This window comes from Triticum urartu, chromosome 3 (genome assembly GCF_003073215.2).
Source record: "Triticum urartu cultivar G1812 chromosome 3, Tu2.1, whole genome shotgun sequence".
Classification (NCBI taxonomy): Eukaryota; Viridiplantae; Streptophyta; class Magnoliopsida; order Poales; family Poaceae; genus Triticum; species Triticum urartu.
This window is the reverse complement of record NC_053024.1, coordinates 95,255,303-95,265,014: the sequence shown is the minus strand read 5'-3', so window position 1 is coordinate 95,265,014 and position 9,712 is coordinate 95,255,303. Positions and strand designations below refer to the sequence as shown.

The following is a 9,712-nucleotide window of genomic DNA, read 5'->3' as shown; positions in this document are numbered from 1 at the left end:
AATGAGTCTTTAAGGATTTGAGTGAAGGAAATATGCCCTAGAGGCAATAATAAAGTTATTATTTATTTCCTTATATCATGATAAAAGTTTATTATTCATGATAGAATTGTATTAACCGGAAACATAATACATGTGTGAATACATAGACAAACAGAGTGTCACTAGTATGCCTCTACTTGACTAGCTCGTTAATCAAAGATGGTTATGTTTCCTAACCATGGACAAAGAGTTGTCATTTGATTAACGGGGTCACATCATTAGTTGAATGATCTGATTGACATGACCCATTCCATTAGCTTAGCACCCGATCGTTTAGTATGTTGCTATTGCTTTCTTCATGACTTATACATGTTCCTATGACTATGAGATTATGCAACTCCCGTTTGCCGGAGGAACACTTTGTGTGCTACCAAACGTCACAACGTAACTGGGTGATTATAAAGGAGCTCTACAGGTGTCTCCAAAGGTACATGTTGGGTTGGCGTATTTCGAGATTAGGATTTGTCACTCCGATTGTCGGAGAGGTATCTCTGGGCCCTCTCGGTAATGCACATCACTGAAGCCTTGCAAGCATTGCAACTAATGAGTTAGTTGCGGGATGATGTATTACGGAACGAGTAAAGAGACTTGCCGGTAACGAGATTGAACTAGGTATGGGATACCGACGATCGGATCTCGGGCAAGTAACATACCGATGACAAAGGGAACAACGTATGTTGTTATGCGGTCTGACCGATAAAAGATCTTCGTAGAATATGTATGAGGCAATATGAGCATCCAGGTTCCGCTATTGGTTATTGACCGGAGACGTGTCTCGGTCATGTCTACATTGTTCTCGAACCCGTAGGGTCCGCACGCTTAAGGTTACGATGACAGTTATATTATGAGTTTATGCATTTTGATGTACCGAAGTTTGTTCGGAGTCCCGGATGTGATCACGGACATGACGAGGAGTCTTGAAATGGTCGAGACATAAAGATTGATATATTGGAAGCCTATGTTTGGATATCGGAAGCGTTCCAGGTGAAATCGGGATTTTACCGGATTACCGGGAGGTTACCGGAACCCCCCAGGAGGTATATGGGCCTTAGTGGGCCTTAGTGGGAGATAGGAGAGGTGGCCAGAGATGGGCTGCGCGCCCCTTCCCCCTTGGTCCGAATAGGACAAGGAGAGGGGGCCGGCCCCCCTTCCTCCTCTCTCTCCTCTTTCCCCCTTTCGCGAATCCTATTCCAACTAGGAAAGGGGGGAGTCCTACTCCCGGAGGGAGTAGGACTCCTCCTGGCGCGCCCTCTCCTAGCCGGCCGCACCCCCCCTTTGATCCTTTATATACGGAGGCAGGGAGCACCCCTAAAGACACAAGTTGATCCACGTGATCATATTCTTAGCCGTGTGCGGTGCCCCCTTCCACCATAGTCCTCGATAATATTGTAGCGGTGCTTAGGCGAAGCCCTGCGACGGTGGTACATCAAGATTGTCACCACGCCATCATGCTGACGGAACTCTTCCCCGACACTTTGCTGGATCGGAGTCCGGGGATCGTCATCGAGCTGAACGTGTGCTAGAACTCGGAGGTGCCGTAGTTTCGGTGCTTGATCGGTCGGGCCGTGAAGACGTACGACTACATCAACCACGTTGTGCTAACGCTTCCGTTGTCGATCTACAAGGGTACGTAGATCACACTCTCCCCTCTCGTTGCTATGCATCACCATGATCTTGCGTGTGCGTAGGAATTTTTTTGAAATTACTATGTAACCCAACAAATACACATTCCAAACTACCTCTTGGCCGCCCCCCCTTTGAGCCTTTATATACGGAGGCAAGGGGAACCCCTAGAGACACAAGTTGATCCACGTGATCATATTCTTAGCCGTGTGCGGTGCCCCCTTCCACCATAGTCCTTGATAATATTGTAGCGGTGCTTAGGCGAAGCCCTGCGACGGTAGTACATCAAGATCGTCACCACGCCGTTGTGCTGACGGATCTCTTCCCCGACACTTTGCTGGATCGGAGTCCGGGGATCGTCATCGAGCTGAACGTGTGCTAGAACTCGGAGGTGCCGTAGTTTCGATACTTGATCGGTCGGGTCGTGGAGACGTACGACTACATCAACCAAGTTAATGCTTCTGTTGTCGATCTACAAGGGTACGTAGATCACACTCTCCCCCTCTCGTTGCTATACATCACCATGATCTTGCGTGTGCGTAGGAAATTTTTTGAAATTACTATGAAACCCAACATTGAGAACACTTGATGTATGTCTTGCATGTGCTTATCTATGGTGACAATGGGATATCACGTGATCCACTTGATGTATGTTTTGGTGATCAACTTGCGAGTTTCGTGACCTCGTGAACTTATGCATAGGGGTTGGCACACGTTTTCATCTTGACTCTCCGGTAGAAACTTTGGGGCACTCTTTGAAGTTCTTTGTGTTGGTTGAATAGATGAATCTGAGATTGTGTGATGCATATCATATAATCATACCCACGGATACTTGAGGTGACATTGGAGTATCTAGGTGACATTAGGGTTTTGGTTGATTAGTGTCTTAAGATGTTATTCTAGTACGAACTCTATTATAGATTGAACGGAAAGAATAGCTTCGTGTTACTTTACTACGGACTCTTGAATAGATCGATCAGAAAGAATAACATTGAGGTGGTTTCGTACCCTACAATAATCTCTTTGTTTGTTCTCCGCTATTAGTGACTTTGGAGTGACTCTTTGTTGCATGTTGAGGGATAGTTATAGATCCAATTATGTTATTATTGTTGAGAGAACTTGCACTAGTGAAAGTATGAACCCTAGGCCTTGTTTCAACGCATTGCAATACCATTTTCGCTCACTTTTATCACTTGCTACCTTACTGTTTTTATATTTTCAGATTACAAAAACCTTTATCTACCATCCATATTGCACTTGTATCACCATCTCTTCGCCGAACTAGTGCACCTATACAATTTACCATTGTATTGGGTCTGTTGGGGACACAAGAGACTCCTTGCTATTTGGTTGCAGGGTTGTTTGAGATAGACCATCTTCATCCTACGCCTCCCACAGATTGATAAACCTTAGGTCATCCACTTGAGGGAAATTTGCTACCGTCCTACAAACCTCTGCACTTGGAGGCCCAACAACGTCTACAAGAAGAAGGTTGTGTAGTAGACATCAGGTCGCGCCTTCCACACCTGCGCCCGCGCCCATCGACCTCAACGCCACCCCGGTGGCCGGTGCCTCGTCATCCGGTGGCGCGAGGAAACGCGCGTGGCAGATGCCGGCCGGCGTGCTCCCGGAGGCCCGTAACCTGTTCGATGGAATGTCGTCTCCGGTCGACGAGGACTACATGCAGAACCTCATCTTCGAGGACGGTGCGCCGGCCGCTGGCTACGATCCCGACGAGACACAAAGCCAGGACGGTCGCGGGCCGTTCACGCCGGCCGCTGGCTATGATCCCGATCAGGCGGCCTTCATGCGTGATCAGGTCGGCATCGACCTGGACAGCTTCCCACTCGACCACGAGTTCCCGGACGACTACGGGCTAGAGGAAGAGGACGAGTGCGACATCGAAGTGGAGCCCTTGTTCGAGGAAGAGCTCGCCAACCAAACCGTCGATCCTAAGCCGAAGCACAAGAGCAAGCACACGAAGGCATACACAACGGCCGAGGACAAGCTTCTTTGCGAGTTTTGGCGAGACATTGGACAAGACCCCAAGACCGGCGCCGAAAAAAGCATTCAACTTTTTGGATTCGTGTCCACCGGGAGTTTTATGAGCGCGAGAAGTTTCTGCCTTACCGAATTGTGAGCACGTGCGGGTAGGTGTCCATTTCCAAGCGATGGAGGGTGATCCAATAAGAGTGCAACAAGTTTTGCGCCACTCTTGAGAGCATCAAGGCCCGCCGCGTGAGCGGCATCGGCATGCAAGACATGGTATGCTAGCAAGCCTCCCTCTTTTGTGTCCTCAAGTTCATGCTTGCGTGTTCATTTGCATATCATTTGCCCATATGCTTGCATGGAAACATTTTGTAGGCATTTCAAGCTTTGGAGGCATTCAAGGTTCAACACAATGGCAAGTGCTTCGACCTCTCCCATTGCTTTCGGGTCATCAAGGACGAGGAGAATTTCAAGGCGCAATACGCCACCCTCAAGTCATGTGGGGGGAAGAAAGCCGTGGAGGAGGTTGAGGAGGGCGAGTTGGCACGGCCGCGGGGGAAGACCAACTCCAAGAAGGAGGACAAGCGGGATGCGGCATCCAACGCCTTGATCGCAAGCGTGGAGGGCATGATGAACAAGGACTCAAGGAAGGAGGAGCGCCGACATTTCAAGGCGGAGCAAATGGACGCTTTCATGGAGATCCAAAGGAGGAGACTTGAGATGGACGCAGAGAAGCAATCCAAGATGTTCGAGCTCGAGGCGAAGAAGCAAGCCAAGATGCTAGAGATCGAGGCCGCCAACGCCAAGACCAAGGCCAAAGAAGTGGTTCTCGCGAGCATGATGACCGGGGTGGAGATCATGAAGGTGGATCTCAACACCGTGTCGCCAAGAAAGAGGTCGTGGTTCGAGAAGATGCATGCCGACATGCTCAAGTTTGACGACGAGTGATCTATGGCGGCGAGCGTCGTCTTTTTTTATGCCGGCAGGTGTGCTGGCATGACCACGGGGGCCACGATGGCGTGGTTGAACTCAAGTCCCACCATTTTTTGTGTGCTGGCATGTGTGCCGGCCGGCTGGCGAGTGCGCCAGCATGAACTGTGGTGAATTTTCTGAAGCCGACATTGTATGCCGATGCTGGCATGGTACTGGCATGATGAGACATGACCGCTGGCATGATCGGCCGCGGGTCTTTTTTTAAGTTGAGCGCGGACATAAAATGGGTCGGTGCGTTGGCCGCACTGCCGACCCAAATGCAAAACTGAACGGACGACGGGCGGACGGCCGACCCAAACGAACAAAAAACGAACAAATGTGCCGTCCATTTGGGTTAGCCCGTTGGAATTGCTCTTACTATCTGGGTAACGATAAAATACTTGATCACTGCATTGCAGTTGTATAAAAGTACTAGAGAGTTGTGACATCATGAAATGGTTTGACTGTACCCGCAAAAAAAATGGTTTGACTGTTAAAAAACAGAGTAGATGACATGATTTCAGAACATTCAACAAACTACATTGTTGACCATAGCCCCAAAATGTATAGTGCCTCACGACATCCACGAAAGAACAACTTCTCTGGTGCAAACACTACCTTATATCTGCTGAAATAACAATGCTATCAACTTCTAAACTGCCAATTATAAAAAGAAGCGATCGTGTAAGGCCATCTCTAACCGATCCCCTAAAACTTAAGGGAGTAAATACTCCACTAAGTTTTGGCCAGATCTAGTCGATTCCCTAAACTTAGCGGAGTAATTTTTTTCATTTGCATTTCAATTTCGGCCACCAAAACACATTTTTTTACTTCTTTATTTCATTCAACGACATTGGATTACATAATAATTCACCAACTCTTTGCTAGAATAGCAAGATCAAAGAAAACAAGAACTACACTTAGACATTTCAGAAGATATCCAACTTCCATAACTGCGCCCACTATTGGATTATTCTCAATGTCTTCATTGTTGATCTGCGGATTCTCGATCTTGCATACTTCATTCTTATTCTTTGATTCTAAAGAAGTAGACGTTGCTTCCCCTCTAATTTCTTCTCTAATCTTACATCTAGTCTCATGTTTAGCCTCAATTCAAGCAACGAGTGCACGAACATCTACTAATTTTCGTGCTATCAATAGATTGATGTATTATTTTTTTTCCAATACCAAAACGAGCATCCATCATCCTACACACATAGATGAGCATCAATGAGCTACCAAAATTGAACCGAATCTGGTGAAAACCGAATCAAAACAAGCACATACCCCATGGTTTATGCATTTGAAGAACACCCATCCGGGATGTTTCGGCATGGTAGAAACTCAGCGCACCACTTGTCGTGTGCAGTCGTCGCATTGTATGACCGGCAGATGCAAGCTGGTGAGTCGCTGCGCGGGCGCAGAGCCCGGGCGACGATCGGCCATGTAGTAGCCAGAGAACCGACGGCAGGAGCGATTAGAGTGGCTAGTGGAAGAGCTGATACTTGCATGCGGCGTGGAGGCTTTGCCAGGGCTGCGTGGGCCGCTTCCGGGCCAATCCATGGCAAGGCGCAGCCGCCGACGGCCGGAAACGCCAAATCCGGCAGCGGCGACAACAGCCGCAGATCCGCTCAATTTTTGGTCGACGGCGGGATAAGGAGGTAATGGAGGATAGCGGCGGAGGGCTACAAGGCTTTCCCGACGGCCGACTGGTGCCGGCGGGGAGGGGGAGGGGTAGCGGGGGCGAAGATATGACGCGGGAGGGAAGGAAGAGGCAGCGAAGAAGAGCCGCGCCGTTTTTCTCGGTGGAGCAAAGACGAAGTAAATATAGGGATTTTTAGGAAAAGGAGTAAAAGTTTACTCCGTTAGGCTGGATGGGGGGTCGACTAGGTGCCGGTTAGTGAAGTAAAAAACTAGATATACTCCACTAACCGGTTATAGGGGATCGGTTAGAAATACCCAACTGCTACCTGTTCAAAATGGTCAAGACACCAGGACTGCACAATAATCTGCTATGTTCAAAATGGTCAAGACACCACGACTGCACAATAAACTTGTCAGTATCAGTTAGTTGCTAGCACTTTGCTAGGGAAGTGATCATGGCCGGATCACCGTTGTCCTTCGGCGGAGTCACCTAGAGGAGGCACTAGTGCCGGCACGGAGAGGTTGCCAGGTGGATCTGCCACCTTCGTCACCACTTCATATTTGAGTCCCTTCTTATCAGGTGGCATCAATAGAGATCGTTGAGCCTTCGCCAGCTTCTCCTTTGACTAGCATCTCAGAGATCGCAGTCATCACATTCTTTTGCACCCACCTCCCAATAGGCCTTGCACCATACATCTGTGACACAAAAAGTATATATAGTTACCAAAGCACACAAGCCCCTTGTCTGAAAACAGGATCATGTCTCTATATAATCTCGAAAAGAAGCTGCTGTACTTACTGGTTCGTATGATTCCGAGAAGATGACATCCAAAGCAGCATCACTCGCATGTAGAGAGATGCCCTTATTAGCTACTCTGGCAGCAACGCCCTTCATCATGGATTTCCACGATCGCCTTCAGTTTGTCTTGTGAAAGCGGCTCAAATATCACAATCTCACTCAGCCTGTTAAGAAGCTCAGGCTTGAAGCGTTTCCAAACCTGCATGAACATGTGACAATCAACATGAGGCTGATTCGGCATTTACAGGGACAATAAAGGGTTCACACACCTGCTTCATGACAAGGCCCCGTGCCTGTTGTATTGTCTTTTCTCCAGCCATTCCTGCTGCGAAGTGCTTTGATCCTAAATTTGAGGTCATAATGATGATGGTGCTCTTGAAATCTACTGTGCAGCCTTTGCCATCAGTCAACAAACCATCATCAAGGAGTTGAAGAAAAACATTGAACACCGGCATGTGCCTTCTCAACCTCATCAAAGAGGATGATGCTGTATGGGCGCCTCTTGACTTTCTCAGTCAGTTGTCCACCGTCTTCGTAACCACGATAGCTGTAAGAATTTATAAGAGAAGCATTAAGGCCAGTCAATCTAAAGACAAGGTATATGTGATAATGTAATGTTTAAAATAAAGGGCGCACACAATGTACACACCCTGGAGGTGCTCCAATGAGGCGCAACACAGATCCAATCGAACCATATTCGGACATGTCAAAGCGAACCAATGTCTTTTCACTGTCGAATAGCTGCTCAGCAAGAGCTTTTGCAAGCTTTGTCTTTCCAACACCAGTCGAGCCCAAAAAGAGAAAAGAACCTATTGGTTGGCCAGGCTGATCAAGGCCGACCCTGGAACGTAACACCGCTTGCGCAACCAAATTGACCGCCTCATCCTGGCCAACAACTCGCTGATGCAATTTGTCAGCAAGGTGGAGCAATTTCTCCTTCTCGTCTTGATCAATAGCAGCGACAGAAATTCCAGTCCACCGGCTCACAACCTTGAAACAACAAATAACATTGCAACATGACAGGCACACAACACATCTATTATATATAAAAAGTAACTAACGGAATAACCAGAAAAAAAGATAAATAAATTAGAAAATCCCACAAAAATTAGTAATATCTGACCGTTGACTCAGTAAATTAGCAAACCACGTCCAATAGATCTTTAAATTAAATTTTGGTCGTACAAGTTAAAAAAATTACCCACCTATGCCACCACCAAAAAACATACCATCCATCTAAACCTAACTAATCTCTCCATGACCATGAGGTCTAAACGTCCTAGCCCATACCATCCATCTAAGCCTAAACTAATCTCTCCATGACCGTGAGGTCTAAACGTCCTAGCCCAGCGGCCGGTGATTCCCTTGGCTCGTATAGCAAGGAAAGTGGCCGGTGATTCCTTCAGTAAGATTTTGAAAGGCAGCGATCAGGATCATTTTTTTTCCGAGAATGACGGGGGGCATTGTGCCCCACCGGTTGTTATATTACTCGAAGGATTTGGCAGTCATACATTGTTATTCATTGAAAACATAAAAAACAACACGATAAGAAGCCAAAAAAAGAGAAACCCGCCAAGAGGCAGTCTAGAGGACAGAGAGAAAGAAAAGTCGGATGGCCAGAAGTCGATCCCGAGACGGAGCGTCGTAGCGCCTACTCCAAATCAGGAGGTCATCGGCCGTCCTCACGAGGATATCACAGGCGGTGCAGCGGATGTTGTTGAATGTTGCGTTGTTGCGATCAGGATCATTAGCAACTCATATTGCTTTGCATAAGGCGATCCAGCGGCAACTTAGAGCCACAACAAGATGTGCCATTGTAACATGCAGACGCCACACGGCTCACGTCGGTGCAGTACCCATTGAGCAGCAAACATAATGTTCGGGAGCTTCGGTGTGGTAGACAAGGAGCTGCGGAACAGGACGGCCCCCACTGCTCGGCGATGCAACGTTTAGGAGCTTCGTCGTGGTTGGCAACGAGCTTCGGATCTCATAGAAAAAATGCAACGAGCTGCGGAACAGGACCAAGCCACCGCAGATGTGCCATTGTAACATGCAGACGGCACACGGCTCAAGTCGGTGCAGTACCCATTGAGCAGCAAACGCAATGTTCGGGAGCTTCGGCGTGGTAGACAAGGAGCTGCGGAACAGGACGGCCCTGCTGCTCGGCGATGCAACATTTAGGAGCTTCGCTCGTGGTTGGCACGAGCTTCGGATCTCATCAAAAGAATGCAACGAGCTGCAGAACAGGACTAGGATGACAGTGTCGTCAATGAAGGAATATGTCTTGCTGCTCATGTCCGTGCAGTCCCAGCTGGGCTGAGACGCGATGTTCAGGAGTTTCGTCATGGCCGAGAACAAGCTGCAGAACAGGACTAGGGATGTTCACCCTGGCAGGGCTGATGACGTTGACAGCCCATCAGGCACGCAGTCGACAATCAAATTAGTGTTCACAGTCAGATGTTCCCCGGGAGCATGATGGGCCCCATTGCTGAATTACGAGGGCAACCTCAAACGCACAATCATCATCGCTGACACTGCCGTATTTGGATGGTGCGTGGGTACAACTTCATGAGGGTCGTGCCGGTGATGAGATCTCCTAGCTACGAGGTCTACAGGTTTGTCTTTTTTATCCAACCGGGCGTTTAA

At 48.2% G+C, this 9,712-nt stretch overlaps 1 pseudogene; it reads right to left on the bottom strand.

Annotated features, from left to right (window-relative positions):
- Nucleotides 1-6,510: 6,510 nt before the first annotated feature.
- Nucleotides 6,511-9,412, bottom strand: LOC125546701 (annotated as a pseudogene).
- Nucleotides 9,413-9,712: the final 300 nt, after the last annotated feature.